The following is a 15,900-nucleotide window of genomic DNA, read 5'->3' on the forward strand; positions in this document are numbered from 1 at the left end:
ACCCCCGCTCCACGCCTCGCGCTCCTATAAACGCCACATTTCTCCTCCTCCCAACACCTTCGCTTGCGCGGCGCTGCTTCGGCTGAAGGCGCACCAGCCGCCGAGCAGCGCCCCCCTCGCGTGACGTCACTCGGAACAATCCCGAACGTTCGGAGAGCGGCGAAAGGGGGAATCCCCTCAGCGAGCGCGCTGCTTTTTCAAGTTGGAGGGAGGAGGGAATCCCCGGCTGCCGGCTTCTGCAGCGCGGCGAGCGAGAGGAAGCCAGCGGCGGCTAAAGTGGATGTCGTTTCCCACCCTCCGCGACAGCAGCTGTATATTGCAGGAGACAAAACGCGCCCGTCCCCGCCCCCCGCCGTTTTATTTGGGGATTTATTTATTTATTGCCATAACTGGTGTTTTGGTTTCGTTTGTTTTTTTAAAAAAATCTGTTTAATCTGCTGGCTCCTAGTTTATTATACTGCACTTTGCATTTCGGTGGATTTGTTTTCGTAAGCCGCCTTGAAATATTATTTGATTTTTTTAAAAAAAGATAGACTGATGGCGTGCTTCGCCAGCATCCCTTCCCACAGCGTTCAATGTCTGGCTCTGACAGAAGGAGCGTAGTGACTCATTATTCTGCGTCATGCTATGCTGAAAACATTTGTTTGTTTTTAAAACACCATACCCTGCCATTGATTAAATAGTAATAAGGCAGCTTTATTACAGAACACTGAAACAGATTGGCCATCGTTTTAAAAACAAAAACAAACCGCAGAACAGCAAATCCAATTCTACAAAGGCAGCAAGTCAGGGTTACCCACCCATAGGTGCACCAAAGCACACATGGGTCACACGGATTCACTTTTTTCATATGTGCTTTTGTGCACATTTATCCATGCATGAGCACTTTCAATTCAATCTCAGTGTTTCCCATGCACACTAGGGAAAAATCTCAATATTTTTTTTTGAAAAAAGAAAGATGTAGGTACTGTTGAGCAGGTGAAGAGTACATTTGCTTCACTATTGGTTTGCTTCACTGAGTTTCCCTTTACCTCAAGACATTAGGGCAGTGGTTCCCAATTAGCTAAGCACTGCAGACTCCCTGTTTTTCAAAAGCCAAGCAATGGACCCCTATACTTTTGAACATTGTAATACCTCCATGGTAGTTGTGGTTATGTGAATGCTGCCATGGACACCCTAGGTGTCTTCTGATTTATAACTTCCCGTTTCTCTAGAGTGTAAGAAGGCACTGGGGGAAAGGTCCATCTCTGAAAACTTGCGGTTTCAAGCAGTTTTGCTGTTAGACTAGGCAAAAGCTTTTATGATTCAAATGGATTATAAAAATCACTGTAAAACTCTGGTTATATGTGAGCATGTGTGAATATATTGATAACTGATAACTGATTATATGAATAAGGTAAAGGTAAAGGTACCCCTGCCCGTACGGGCCAGTCTTGACAGACTCTGGGGTTGTGCGCCCATCTCACTCAAGAGGCCAGGGGCCAGCGCTGTCCGGAGACACTTCCGGGTCAAGTGGCCAGCGTGACATCGCTGCTCTGGCCAGAGCCAGAGCCAGAGCCGCACACGGAAACGCCGTTTACCTTCCCGCTGGTAAGCGGTCCCTATTTATCTACTTGCACCCGGAGGTGCTTTCGAACTGCTAGGTTGGTAGGCGCTGGGACCGAGCAGCGGGAGCGCACCCCGCCGCAGGGATTTGAACCGCCGACCTTTCGATCGGCAAGCCCTAGGCGCTGAGGCTTTAACCCACAGCGCCACCTGCGTCCCGATTATATGAATAGCATAAGGGTAAACCTCCTCCTCTTGCTTTAATGCGGATCCCTTTGGGTCCACAGACCACCAATTGGGAACCACAGCATTAGGGGAAGGGACCCAGGCAGGACCTCTGGAGGCAAAAGTCCAGCTCCCCACTTAGCATCATGAGCAGTAGGAGCGCAAATGCAACATGGCTGGTTTATCACAGTAACACAGGGGCCCCTCCATAAAACAGTTCTATCCCGAATCTAAAATTGTCTATCTACGTTGTTGTTGTTGTTGTTGTCCCATTATCTTGTTTTCCTACAAAGCACGGAGTAAGCAGTTTGAAGCAGAAAGACCGCCTTGCGCGGAAAGTCACTATAGCAACAGTGTGCACAACACTCAGTGTACTATCCACGTTACTTACATGTGCAATAGTGGGGTGAAAGTCCTAGGACATCAGTCAGATTTCATTCAGAATTAGTATTTAATTCGACAAGGTAATGGATACACACACGCGCACACACACACACACACACATACACACACACACACACAGAAAGAGAAATAACACTTTCTTTTTGTTTTTAAAAAAGGTGCCAGTATTACCATCTTTATAAAAGTGTTGTGGGTGCCAGCACAAAGTGATTAGCCTGGGCAGCAAAAAAGGAGGTCAAAGTACTCCATACCAATGAATACCATCACAAAAAGCACTACACACACGTAGAATAATTGCTCTTTTTTTCTTTATTTCCAGTTTCCATTGGCTTTGTCAAGGGATGTGTGACCTTTCTATCACTCTTTGCATTCTTGGCAAACAAGAATTCCTTCATCATGAGCACTGTGCAAACAACACAGATGCGTTCTTGACATCTTATTTTCCACCCGGTTTCCTAAAAACAGAACCAACAGACCTGTCTCAGAAGAACTCAATCACTGTCAAATACTATAAAGTCAACAACATTCTTGTCAGCTAGGAAAGCAGCATGTCAATAGTATGAGTCAAGATGTGGCCAAATATGGTCCATTCAGTCATGCCAAATGAAATCAAAAGCATGGATGAGGTTGTGGCTCTTCCAGTCATTTTTATAATCATGGATCACAACTTAGCATTCATCCCATGGACCCCAAAGGCATGTAATATCATTTTGTTCCTGCAAGCAATTACATGTGTGGCCAAACTCCAAAAGCCATATGAGAGATTTGTATAAGCCCCAAAGCTTCCAAAGTTTTCTTTTATATAACACTCTCCTCTGTTGTTGGAATTTTTAAAAAGAGGTTCATAGACAAGAAACCCAAAAGAAACTTAGGCATAATACATAACTATATTTCAATTTCCCCCCTTTTCATGCTCATGTGGTCTATAAGACTCCTGAGCATGATTATGAACCAAGAGCACCCTAAAACCTTCTTTCTTATAACACCCTCCTGTGTCACCCTAAAAAACAGGGCATCAAAAATAGCAATAAATAATGCAATAAAAAGAGAAAATTACTGAAGATATGATGCATGTACAGAAGTGTTTGGAGGACTCATGCAAATGAGACGAGTCCAGCCTATATCACTGATTTTTAAAGTTATTAACAGTGCATTCATATGCATGTCTACTTAGAAGTGTGACTGACTTGTAAATCCAATAATTCAATAAAGCATTGTGTCACTGTTTGCAGGCGGAAATTTGAATTCCCTGGGAGAAAGCCAACTAGCACAGGGGCTCACCTCAGTTTTAGACATACAAAAGCATCTATCAATCACCACTAATTTAGTAGGTTCTCCAGTTCAAGACTTTATATGGCTCACATCAATAGGCCTTTATTTTGTTTTTCTTACAAGCTGAATGGATTCTCCATGGTCTAACATGAATGTATGCAAATGAGAGTTTCACTCTGTACAATTAAGGGCCAGTTTATACAGCCAGCAGAATCAAGTGGTAAAGCTTTTTCTGAACACCCCTATTTCTGGCTGCGTATAGGGGTGCATATCATATTTATCAATGGGTGGTGTTGAAATATACAGTGGTACCTCGGGTTACATATGCTTCAGGTTACATACGCTTCAGGTTACAGACTCCGCTAACCCAGAAATAGTACCTCGGGTTAAGAACTTTGCTTCAGGATGAGAACAGAAATCGTGCTCCAGCGGCACAGCAGCAGCAGGAGGCCCCATTAGCTAAAGTGGTGCTTCAGGTTAAGAACAGTTTCAGGTTAAGAACGGACCTCCGGAACGAATTAAGTACTTAACCCGAGGTACCACTGTATACAAAATACAATATAGGTTGATGGCAAAGCAGAACTCTTATTCCCGACATCCCAGTTTGCTGGGGGAAGGGATATACCGTATATCTTTTGTATTATCTAGGGTAAAAATGTTAATGTATTGCTGATCCAGTGTTTGGAAGAAAGCCAGCTGCTATCTGAAAGATGACTGACTACAGTACTTGGAACTGGAAACTGAAATTGAGAATTATATGGTTAGCTAAAGCCATATTTAAGTACATACACAGTCTATCAACTGCCACAATATGCTTTGCCACTTCAGTTTAATTTAACTGATAACTCATAGTTCATTGTTCATAATATTTAATTATTCACACTTACCTTTAATGCTTTAAAATTAATCAAGAAGAGTTAAGATTTATGGCCAAAGATTCGAACATCAGAACACTGGACACGATGGGATTTCCCCTTCTTCGACTTCCATCTGCAGCTTTTGCCCCAATCCACTTCAGATAGCCCCCTGACCTTCCAGAGCAGATTTTTGGACATGCAGGTTTGCACAAGCAGACAAAGGTTGCACAAGTGGGACACCATAATTAGGTGTTTGGTTATTTCCCCAAACTGCATGGAGTTAGGACGCTTCCAGACTGTCACTATTTTGGGGTGTGATTCAATCACATATTGGCAAATTCAGGCTGGTGATTATAGTTGATTGGAAATCTTGCACAACAAACCTACTTCCCCCAAAGATCTGATTTTCTGAGAAAATGTGCTGGAAATGCAGGATAATACTTGCTTGAACGCAATGTCATCGGACCTCTCTGCAAACTGATTCAAGATGAATGCTCAGTAAATAGGCAATGTCATCCAGTCTCCCGGGAAACAAATCAGAATGAATGTTCCACAATCAGGTCACCTGGAAGAACCCTCAGTTTGGTATTGTTATAAGGCTGGTAGGTTGATTTGGGTGATGTATTTGCATTCCAGCCAAGCCTGTGATTTTTGTATCTACAAGTTTGTGATTTGTAGTAAAAGGGACTTACATTAATGGGAATGGAAATAATAAATAGAGTGTTGCTCTTTATTGGTTCAAGGTCCACACAAGGTTCACACATTCAGTTCCTTGGCTGGCTGACAGCATCTCCAACTTTCAACTTGCACCTCCACTTTTGAAGATGGATGGAGTATTGCTATTCTTCCTGAGCAATGCATGATTCACACATGTTCCCCTGTGCAGATCTGTTTGACGTTCCCCTCCCCTCCAGCTCTCATGCTGTACATATACTATAATGAGTCACTTAGCTCAGGTTCGTTTTTGGTCACACGTTCTCCCAAGCAGCTGCCACATTGATTTACACCTGGTTAAAATCCATTGCCTAGACTTCTCCGCGACCCTTCCCCTCTGCAGGGAGGTGGGACCAATTTGGATGGTCCGCCCCCGCCACTTAATGGATCCAAATGGTTTCCAGAGGGATGCTTTATCCCATGTTGATGGCCTTTCAGCTGATTCCCTGGTGGCCCGCTGGAATGCGGAGTTAACCAGGGCTATCGACTGTCTGGCTCCAAAGCACCCTCTCCGATTGCATGGAGCCCGGACAGCCCCGTGGTTTTCTTCGGAGCTGAGGGCGATGAAACAATCGCTGAGACGGCTAGAACGTCGGTGGCAAAAAACTCACTCCGAATCTGACCGGACACAGGTTAGAGCTCAACGTTCGAGCCTACCAAGTGGCGATAGCGACGGCGAAGAAGACTTTCTTCACCGCCTCTATTGCATCTGCAGAAAATAGTAGCAGGAGACTCTTTCAGGTGGTTCGTAATTTAACGGAACCACCTTTACCACCGGGGCCTTGTAAAGACCCCAAGATCTCCTGCAACGATTTTGCAAAGTTTTTTGCAGATAAAATCACTCATATTCGGAAGGAGCTTGACACCACCGTGGGAGCAGGGCTGGGGCGGGAGAGTGCTAGAGCTCTGTCTGGTCAAGTTGCATGGAATCAATTTCAATCCGTTACCCCCGAGGATGTGGACAGGCTGCTTGGACGCGTGAAACCAACCACCTGTCTCCTGGATCCTTGCCCATCCTGGCTAATAAAAGCAAGCCGGGAAGGGCTGGGCTATGGGCTCTGCGGGGTGGTGAATGCTTCCCACTGTGAGGGAACATTCCCAGATCCACTGAAAGAGGCGGTCATTAAACCGCTTCTTAAAAAACCATCTTTAGACCCGGCCAGTATGGCCAACTATCGCCCAGTCTCAAATCTTCCATTCTTGGGCAAGGTGATTGAGCGCGTGGTTGCTGAACAACTCCAGGCACGCCTGGAGGATGCGGACCATTTGGATCCCTTCCAATCGGGATTCAGGCCTCATCATGGGACTGAAACTGCCTTGGTCGCGCTGGTTGATGATCTCCAGCGAGCTAGGGACAAAGGTGAGAGTTGTTTCCTAGTTCTGCTGGATCTCTCAGCGGCGTTTGATACCATCGACTATAACATCCTTCTGGACCGTCTAGAGGGGCTGGGAGCTGGGGGCACTGTTATACAGTGGTTTCGCTCCTTCCTCCTGGGCCGTGTTCAGAAAGTGGTGGTGGGGGATGAGTGTTCAGACCCCTGGGCCCTCACTTGTGGGGTGCCTCAGGGTTCTATCTTCTCCCCCATGCTTTTTAACATCTATATGAAGCCGCTGGGAGAGATCATCAGGGGGTTTGGACTGGGTGTCCATCAATATGCAGATGATACCCAGCTCTACCTCTCTTTCAAATCAGAACCAGTGAAGGCGGTGAAGGTCCTGTGTGAGTGCCTGGAGGCGGTTGGAGGATGGATGGCGGCTAATGGATTGAGGTTGAATTCTGACAAGACAGAAGTACTGTTTTTGGGGGACAGGGGGTGGGCTAGTGTGGAGGACTCCCTGGTCCTGAATAGGGTAACTATGCCCCTGAAGGACCAGGTGCACGGCCTGGGAGTCATTTTGGACTCACAGCTGTCCATGGAGGCGCAGGTCAATTCTGTATCCAGGGCAGCTGTTTACCAACTCCACCTGGTACGCAGGCTGAGACCTACCTGCCCGCGGACTGTCTCGCCAGAGTGGTGCATGCTCTAGTTATCTCCCGCTTGGACTACTGCAATGCGCTCTACGTGGGGCTACCTTTGAAGGTGACTCGGAAACTACAACTAATCCAGAATGCGGCAGCTAGACTGGTGACTGGGGGCGGCCGCCGAGACCACATAACACCGGTCTTGAAAGACCTACATTGGCTCCCAGTACGTTTCCGAGAACAATTCAAAGTGCTGGTGTTGACCTTTAAAGCCCTAAACGGCCTCGGCCCAGTATACCTGAAGGAGCGTCTCCACCCCCATCGTTCTGCCCGGACGCTGAGGTCCAGCGCTGAGGGCCTTCTGGCAGTTCCCGCATTGTGAGAAGCAAAGCTACAGGGAACCAGGCAGAGGGCCTTCTCGGTAGTGGCGCCTGCCCTGTGGAACGCCCTTCCATCAGATGTCAAAGCGATAAATAACTACCTGACATTCAGAAGACATCTTAAGGCAGCCCTGTTCAGGGAAGTTTTTAATCTGTGATATTTTAGTGTATTTTTGGTTTTTATGGAAGCCGCCCAGAGTGGCTGGGGAAACCCAGCCAGATGGGCGGGTACAAATAATAAATTATTATTATTATTATTATTATTATTATTATTATTATTAGAGAAACAGGAGATTTGCCTCTTCATAATTGATGGCTTCAAAATGCACAATTTTTAACCTGCAGAAGCCTGGGGATTTACCTTTAAATTGCCAATATTTAAGAGCTCAGCCAGTTTTACCCTATTTTTCAAGACAGATGACAATGGGTGGCTCCACAGAGCAGTTGATTGTGTAGTCAACATGCATGCAAGTTTTGCTTAGCAACCACACTACCCTTCACCAACCTGGTACCCTCTAGATGTTTTGGACCACCACTCTCATCAGCCCCAGCCACGACATGCAATTCCTCACAGGGTGGGGATGTGGTTTAAAGGTCTGGTGTGGTCACAGCCTCCTCCTTTTCAGCCGCAGTTCATCTGAGCCGGCCTTGTAACGCCACTAAACCAAGAAGTAGTAGTTTGCTAAACAAGGCTGTAGTGGTAGCACCAGTGTTTCTCTGCTTTTTTTTTTTTTTACTGATTCATATTTTACCTTTAAAAGTGTGTTGCTCTTTAGAATGAATATATGACATTTCTGCAGATCCACAAGCACTTGCCACCTGCTCCTTACTCAGCAAACAGAAAGTTAACTCCCATCCTTGAATTTCAAAACTGTTCCACCCACATAAACCACAAGAGTTTAGACTCTCTACACAAATGGAATGTGAAGTAGTTAGACAACTGCTATACCTGGAGGGCCCAGGTTTGGGGCCTATGGATGGAGAGAAAGCAATAGCCCTGCACTCTAGCTCCCACAATTCCCTGGGGTCTCAGTGTTAGAATTCCTGCTCCGTGATGGGATGCTCCAGTCATGGGATTGTTGTCTTTCACATGACGGTGTATGTTTTGACTCCACAGAGTGGGAAGAAGAAGAAGAAGAAGAAGAGTTTGGATTTGATATCCCGCCTTTCACTCCCTTTAAGGAGTCTCAAAGCGGCTAACATTCTCCTTTCCCTTCCTCCCCCACAACAAACACTCTGTGAGGTGAGTGGGGCTGAGAGACTTCAAGGAAGTGTGACTGGCCCAAGGTCACCCAGCAGCTGCATGTGGAGGAGCGGAGACGAGAACCCGGTTCCCCAGATTACAAGACTACCGCTCTCAACCACTACACCACACTGGCTCACTGGGAAGTGACGGAGACAGGATGTTTGTGTTACTGTGTTCCGTGAAGTGGGACTATTGTCCTTTGCTTTTTCTCTTTGCTGTCTGGTGCTAAAGAGAGAGGGAGCCATGTTGCAGTGCTCCGTGTGTGGTTATATGTACATAAAGTAGATTAGCCAAAATGCTGAGTGGCTGAGGTCTGTAATAATAATAATAATAATAATAATAATAATAATAATAATTTATTATTTGTACCCCGCCCATCTGGCTGGGTTTCCCCAGCCACTCTGGGCGGCTTCCATAGAAACCAAAAATACACTAAAATATCACAGATTAAAAACTTCCCTGAACAGGGCTGCCTTAAGATGTCTTCTGAATGTCAGGTAGTTATTTATCGCTTTGACATCTGATGGGAGGGCGTTCCACAGACCGGGCGCCACTACCGAGAAGGCCCTCTGCCTGGTTCCCTGTAGCTTTGCTTCTCGCAATGAGGGAACCGCCAGAAGGCCCTCGGCGCTGGATCTCAGCGTCCGGGCAGAATGATGGGGGTGGAGACGCTCCTTCAGGTATACTGGGCTGAGGCCGTTTAGGGCTTTAAAGGTCAACACCAGCACTTTGAATTGTTCTCGGAAACGTACTGGGAGCCAATGTAGGTCTTTCAAGACCGGTGTTATGTGGTCTCGGCGGCCGCCCCCAGTCACCAGTCTAGCTGCCGCATTCTGGATTAGTTGTAGTTTCCGAGTCACCTTCAAAGGTAGCCCCACGTAGAGCGCATTGCAGTAGTCCAAGCGGGAGATAACTAGAGCATGCACCACTCTGGCGAGACAGTCCGCGGGCAGGTACGGTCTCAGCCTGCGTACCAGGTGGAGTTGGTAGACAGCTGCCCTGGATACAGAATTGACCTGCGCCTCCATGGACAGCTGTGAGTCCAAAATGACTCCCAGGCTGCGCACCTGGTCCTTCAGGGGCACAGTTACCCTATTCAGGACCAGGGAGTCCTCCACACCAGCCCGCCCCCTGTCCCCCAAAAGCAGTTACACAAGCTGCAAAGACTCTGCGGATCCCTAAGTGCGCCAATATCTGTTGGCATTGGTCGCTGTGATGTTCGGGCTGAATAAATCTTTTGAAGCTCCCGAACAATCGACCAGGAGGGAGAGAACATGCCAGTCGGGCATGTGTCTCTGCCAGGGTCCTACTCTAGTGTAGGATGAGCTCCTCACACTCAGATGAAGATTGGTAAACATGCCTTGTACACATCAGGGTGTTAACACACCCATGGGGTTCATTAAACTGATTCCCCTCCCCCCCCCCATTTCTCTTATTTCCTTTTGTCAGTGGCTCCCAGCCACTTTAACATTCAGTTTCCCTTTCTTTGCTTCAAAGAGGTTCTCCTGTTTCATTATTCCTGAATAGGTGTAACAGCATAGGCAAACTCGGCCTTCCAGATGTTTCCCTGGTGACTGGCCCTGATAGCTAGGGATGATGGGAGTTGTAGTCCCAAAACATCTGGAGGGCCGAGTTTGCCTATGCCTGGTGTAACTTCTCAGGAAAGCATCCAAGCACTCAGTCTGGTTTTGCATGCCTGTGGCATAGACACCTGTTACCCATGAATCCATTGGCTCTTGCCATGACAGCCGTGTTTCCTACTTTACAGAGAACAACCGTCTGTTTGACGATCTCCAGGGGCTATCTAGTGCAAGTCCAGTTTAAAGATGAAAAACTGTAAGAAGAGAGAGCAGGGACTTTGAAGTGTCCGGCAAGTGATGGCACCTTGAGAGCAGATTGAGGAGAAATATAGGTTACCGTCTGGCCACATGTACTGTATTTCTAATTAAGATGCAATAACTACTTCAAAATGTGTATCTATATATAAAAATTAGCATATTCATTTTTTGTGCAAATCCCCTCCCCTCCAACATTTCCCTTGTGAAAATAGGAAAGTCCTGTTGCATCCCCTCCATTTCTCTTTTTATTGATTTTTACAAATAATTTCAAAAATTCATATAGTAGTAATAATAATAATAATAATAATAATAATAATAATAATTTATTATTTTTCCCCTTCCCATCTGGCTGGGCCTCCCCAGCCACTCTGGGTGGCTTCCATAAAAACCAAAAATACAGTAAAATATCACACGTTAAAAACTTCCCTGAACAGGGCTGCCTTAAGTATATAGCATACTTTCTTATCTTATACAATGTTTTGGACTTCCATCAACTGCATCTGAAGATTTTCCAGTCTTTATCACTTAATCTACATTTCATTATTTTCAGTATTACATTTAGTACTCCTTCACTAATAATTCTTATCATAGTTTTCTCTGCAATTTCGCATAATCCTTCCAAAACTTCTTGCAATCCAACTAGTGTAATCTGTTGATTACAATTGCTTTTCAGATAATTCATATATTTACTCCAGTCCTCTGAGAATCTTTGATCCCGCAGGTTTCGAATCCTTCCTGTCATCTTATTCAATTCTGCATAGTCCATTAATTTTGTCTGCCATTCTTCTTTCGTTGGTAGTTCTTCTTGTTTCAATTTCTGTGCCAACAATACTCTTACTGCTGTTGTTGCATATAAAAACAATTTATTGTCCGGTCTATTAATGTCCTCACTTACAATGCCAAGTAAAAATGCTTCTTCTTTTTTTTAATAAATGTATATTTCAACATCTTTTTCATCTCATTATATATCATTTCCCAAAAGCTTTTCACTTTCTTACATTCCCACCACATGTGATAAAAATATCCTTCTTTTTCTTTATGGCATCCCCTCCATTTCTCTGCTGAAAAGAAGGACATCTTATTTCATCCCCTCCAACATTTCCCTGCTGAAAATAGGAACATCCAAAGGTAAAGCAAGACGGCTCCTATAACTCCGGGATTGTCCCTGGGAAATCGGGACACTTGGAGGGTCTGAAATCCTTTGCAAGGATGCATTTCCTCTTTCCTATCAATCTTTTCTAGCAAAGTGGATTAAATATATTTATATAAATATATAAATCATTCAAATGGGGGGACACAGCTGAAGCAGTGACCTATTTAAAGTTAGCTAGTACATTCATGACATATCAGAGGCAAGGTTTAAACCAGTCCACTTATCATTGCCATCTATAATATCAAACTGGCTTGGTTACTTGTACATTACATGCACTAATTTGGTATAACCAGTGCCTGGCCGTTGGGTCATCTATCCATCCTGGTGTGCTGCATGTCTGCACAGCAACTGGGGGCAACAGTACAGCTAAGCACAAGATCCAAGGTGGAATGTTGACATAAGGATTGCCTTGCTGGCTCAGACCAAGGTCCAGCATTCCATTTCCAACTAGTGGCCAACCTGATGCAGGAGATTTCCTATGCCAAGTTGTACCACACCTTATTTTCTTGATTTACAAAGTTTATGCAGCACGTTTTAGCCACACTTCCACAACAGTCTACATAAAAAAAAAAATAAGGAATGCGTATTACAAATATAGTTTACTAAGAATAATTTTTTTATTTATATGCTGCTCATCTGACTGGCTTGTCCCAGCCACTCTGGGCAGCTCCCAACAGAATATTAAAAACACAATAAAACATCAAACATTAGAAACTTCCCTATATAGGGCTGCCTTCAGATATTAACTGCCCCCCAAAAGCTTATTAAAACCACAGCAGCTGGAAAGCAATGTAAGCTTTAAAAGCATTTTTGCCTGATGCCAAAAATAAAATAAGATAAATAGCAGTGCCAGACGTATTCTGAACCGCAGGCCCAAGGGAGTACTCATAGGAGTGGTTGGGTGCAGGGATATCAAAGAAGGATGCCAAAAACATCAGCATGGCCAATTCTAGTGCTTTATTAAGAAGGTGCAGACTTGCAGCAAAGCAGCCTTTGCAAACACACAACAGACACTGCACCAAGAAGATGGCTTGTCCACACCCAAGCAAACATGAAAATATTCTTTATACAGAAAACAGCATATGTCATTTCACCTGCCTAGGTGAGGGCATAGGTGGCAAATACCCAAATCTTACAGATAGTTCCCATTTCTGGGCTCAGAGCCCAGCACCCCCACCTCAGATAAGGATAACACCAAAGCAAGCCAATTAGCTTAGTACATCAAAGAAAGTGAATATAAACATCTGTGAGCTCATTGCTGCAAAAACTAACAGTTAATTGTGGGGTTATCTTGACTACCAAGATGGTTGTTAGCAAAGCTTCTGAAACAGTTCACCTTTAGCTCAGCACAGGTAGTGAGTATTCCTTGAGAGGGAATTCCATAGAATTCCTTCTCCAGGGAATTCTGGGGAGCACAACGACCACAGAGAAGGCTCTGTCTCCTGTTCACCACTTGCCAGACTTCTGAGGGCAGTGACATTCGTAGGGCAGTCTCCAAACATGACCTCAATACATGGACATTCTTTTGGTCCACCAGACTTTAAGAGAATGAGCAGCACCATTAAGTTTCTTGTGTGTGGCTCTCTCTACAACACTTTCAGCCTGGTTGTTAAAGCATGAGTCTTTCCTATCAGCCACACCATTGGCACCTTTCACCAGCTTGGGTTGGCTTTTCCTGGGTAGGGGTAGTCTGGCTACATTGACCCATGCTCTGGTAATGTACATGTGATGCTGCCCTTGAATTTTTTTATCTTTATTTTTGTCTATCAATGCCAATCAATCTCATTGGATGACCCCCAAGTACTAGAAAATTAGAAGGAAAGGAATTTCTCTCTGCTTACTTGCTCCTCACCATGCAAAATTTTATAAACCTCTCTCAGTCCCCTTTGCTTACTAGCTTTCCCCCATAAATTAAAAAAAACTCTATAAGCATTTACCTTTTACTCACTGGGAAGTGTTACAACCTCATCATTTTAGTTGCTCTTTTCTGCAACTTTTCAATTTATGGATTACTTTGAATTCTAAATGCAGCCATACTCAGGCCTAGAGTTTATAAAATGACATTGTAGTACTGACCCTTTTATTTCCTATTCTTTCCTTACAATACCTAACATGCATTTGTCTATTTTAACTGCTGTTGCACATACCTGATACTTTCATAGAGCTATCAACCATTACCCAAAGATCTCTTTCCATTATTTACCAGCACTTCAGATCCCCATTTATACAGTATGTAGATTGGGGGGGGGGGAGCTTGTTTAAGTGCACATCACTTAATATTGTTAGGAGTTGGAGAGGGGCTATTTAAAATTCCAGGTTTCAGCAAGTGTTGGAATCTAAGCAAGGAGTAAAATTTCTGCAATAGCCAGGGCTAGCTTCCTTGTGAGGTTATGGGCCATTAAGGTAACAAAGGAAGTGGCTCGGCGCCAGAGAACAAATAGGTGGACCCCACTCCCTCAACCTGCTGGTGGTTAGAAAGACAAAGGCCAGAATGGGGAGTATGAGTTATGTGATCTAGAAGGTAGCAGCTGGAAGCAGCTGCCTGGGAAGCCAGAGACACAGAGTGATACTTGATTTCTGTTTGAATCCAATATTGCAGTTATGAGAGAAGCAAGACCCTTGGGTATAGCTGTCAACTTCCACATTTGAAAATAAGGGATCAGCAGCCTCGAAAATAAGGGATCAGCAGCCTCACCTGTCTGGAATAGCAGTGGGAAGCAGTGGGAAACGGTGCTGGAATAAGGGAATTTCCCGCAAAAAAAGGGAAGGTTGACAGCTATGCCCTTGGGGTGCTTATGCTGTGAACCCCTCCATTGTCGTTTCAGGTTGTATATATGTGTAGCTAACCATATATCACAAAGACACCAGTCTCTGCTGTCCCTCATTCCAAAGGAAATAGTAACCCTGGGTAAGCACTTGGAACCCCTGGAAACTAGCACTGCTCAGAGATTGGGGTGGTGTGGCACAACATGTATTTGTACTGAACATTATTTGCCGTCTTGTTGCCCATTCACCTTGTTTGCATAGATCACGCTGAAGTTCTTTTCAGTCTGCTTGAATTTTCACCCAGATGAATAATTGGGTGTAGTCTCAAACCTGGCTAACTCACGGCTAATCTGTGATTCCAAATAATTTATGAATAAGCTAAGTATCACCAGTACCAGATCCACTGTTTGCTTCCTTCCACGATGAGAACTGCATGCTTACTCCTATCCTCTGTTTCCCTTTATTTAATCAGTAATAGATCCACATGAGGCCCCACACCCTTATCCCATGATGTTTACTCAGGAGGACCCTTTGTGGAGAGAGACTGTTAAAAAAATTTTTTAGAAATCCAAAATATAGTACCTTTCAGATCACCCCCATTTATTTGTGGACACAAGGCATTCTAAAAAGTTGGTGTGGCACATCAGCACCGTCTGTGTGTGTGTGTGTTACAGAGGGAAATAACACAATTATCATTGTTCAGAACCAGCTAAATAATGCATTTTCGATGACTGAAAACAAAGCTATGTATAATATTGCACTCTTATAGTGCAATCCTATGTGTGCCTACTCCAAAATAAGTCCTACTTTAAATGTGTATAGGATTGCCATTTTAGACTCCTCCTTGTGTGACCTGATTTGGGAGAGCTCTTACTACCTGCTTTCTTATGCAATGCTCTTTGGAAGTGGACCACATATTAACGTCAAGTTGACGATTTTTGCCGTTTTTCACCGTTTTTCAGAAAAATTGCGGCTGGCTTCAGGAAAGGCATTCTACAGGTTGCTGTATGCCATATGCTCTCGTCCAGAAGATATAGAAAATATTGGACCTTTTTTGCGGGGGGGGGGGGGTTGGAGCTGGAATAACATCCCACCCCCCTTTATATAGGGCAATCCCCTCTCTTCTCCCTAATCTATGCTGCGCTGGGCCTCTCTCTAAAGAGGACTCTTCTCTCTTCACAAGCCGCTCCTGCCGCGTCGTCCCGCTGTCACTTAAAGTCGTTTCTCCGCCATTCGCCCCCTTAGCCAGGATGCGAGAGACGGAGGAAGAAACTCCCTGTCAAACTTCAGCAATAGGCTCGGGGGTTGCTGTCAGCTGCTTGTGCTGGAAATATCCCCCTTTCGTACCTCCGAACATATTGGACGCTCCTATCAAGACATTGAGGGAAAATTGGGGGAAGAGTTTTGACAGGATGGGAAGGACCGCGCTGGCTTCCACAACCTGCGCTTCCGCCGCCGCCGCCACCTTCCCCACATCAACCAGCCCGCCCGGCTAAGCAGGCAGCCTCGCCTCCCTCCCTCTCCGGCCGGCTCCAGCCC

This window comes from Podarcis cretensis (genome assembly GCF_951804945.1).
Source record: "Podarcis cretensis genome assembly, chromosome: 11".
Classification (NCBI taxonomy): domain Eukaryota; kingdom Metazoa; phylum Chordata; class Lepidosauria; order Squamata; family Lacertidae; genus Podarcis; species Podarcis cretensis.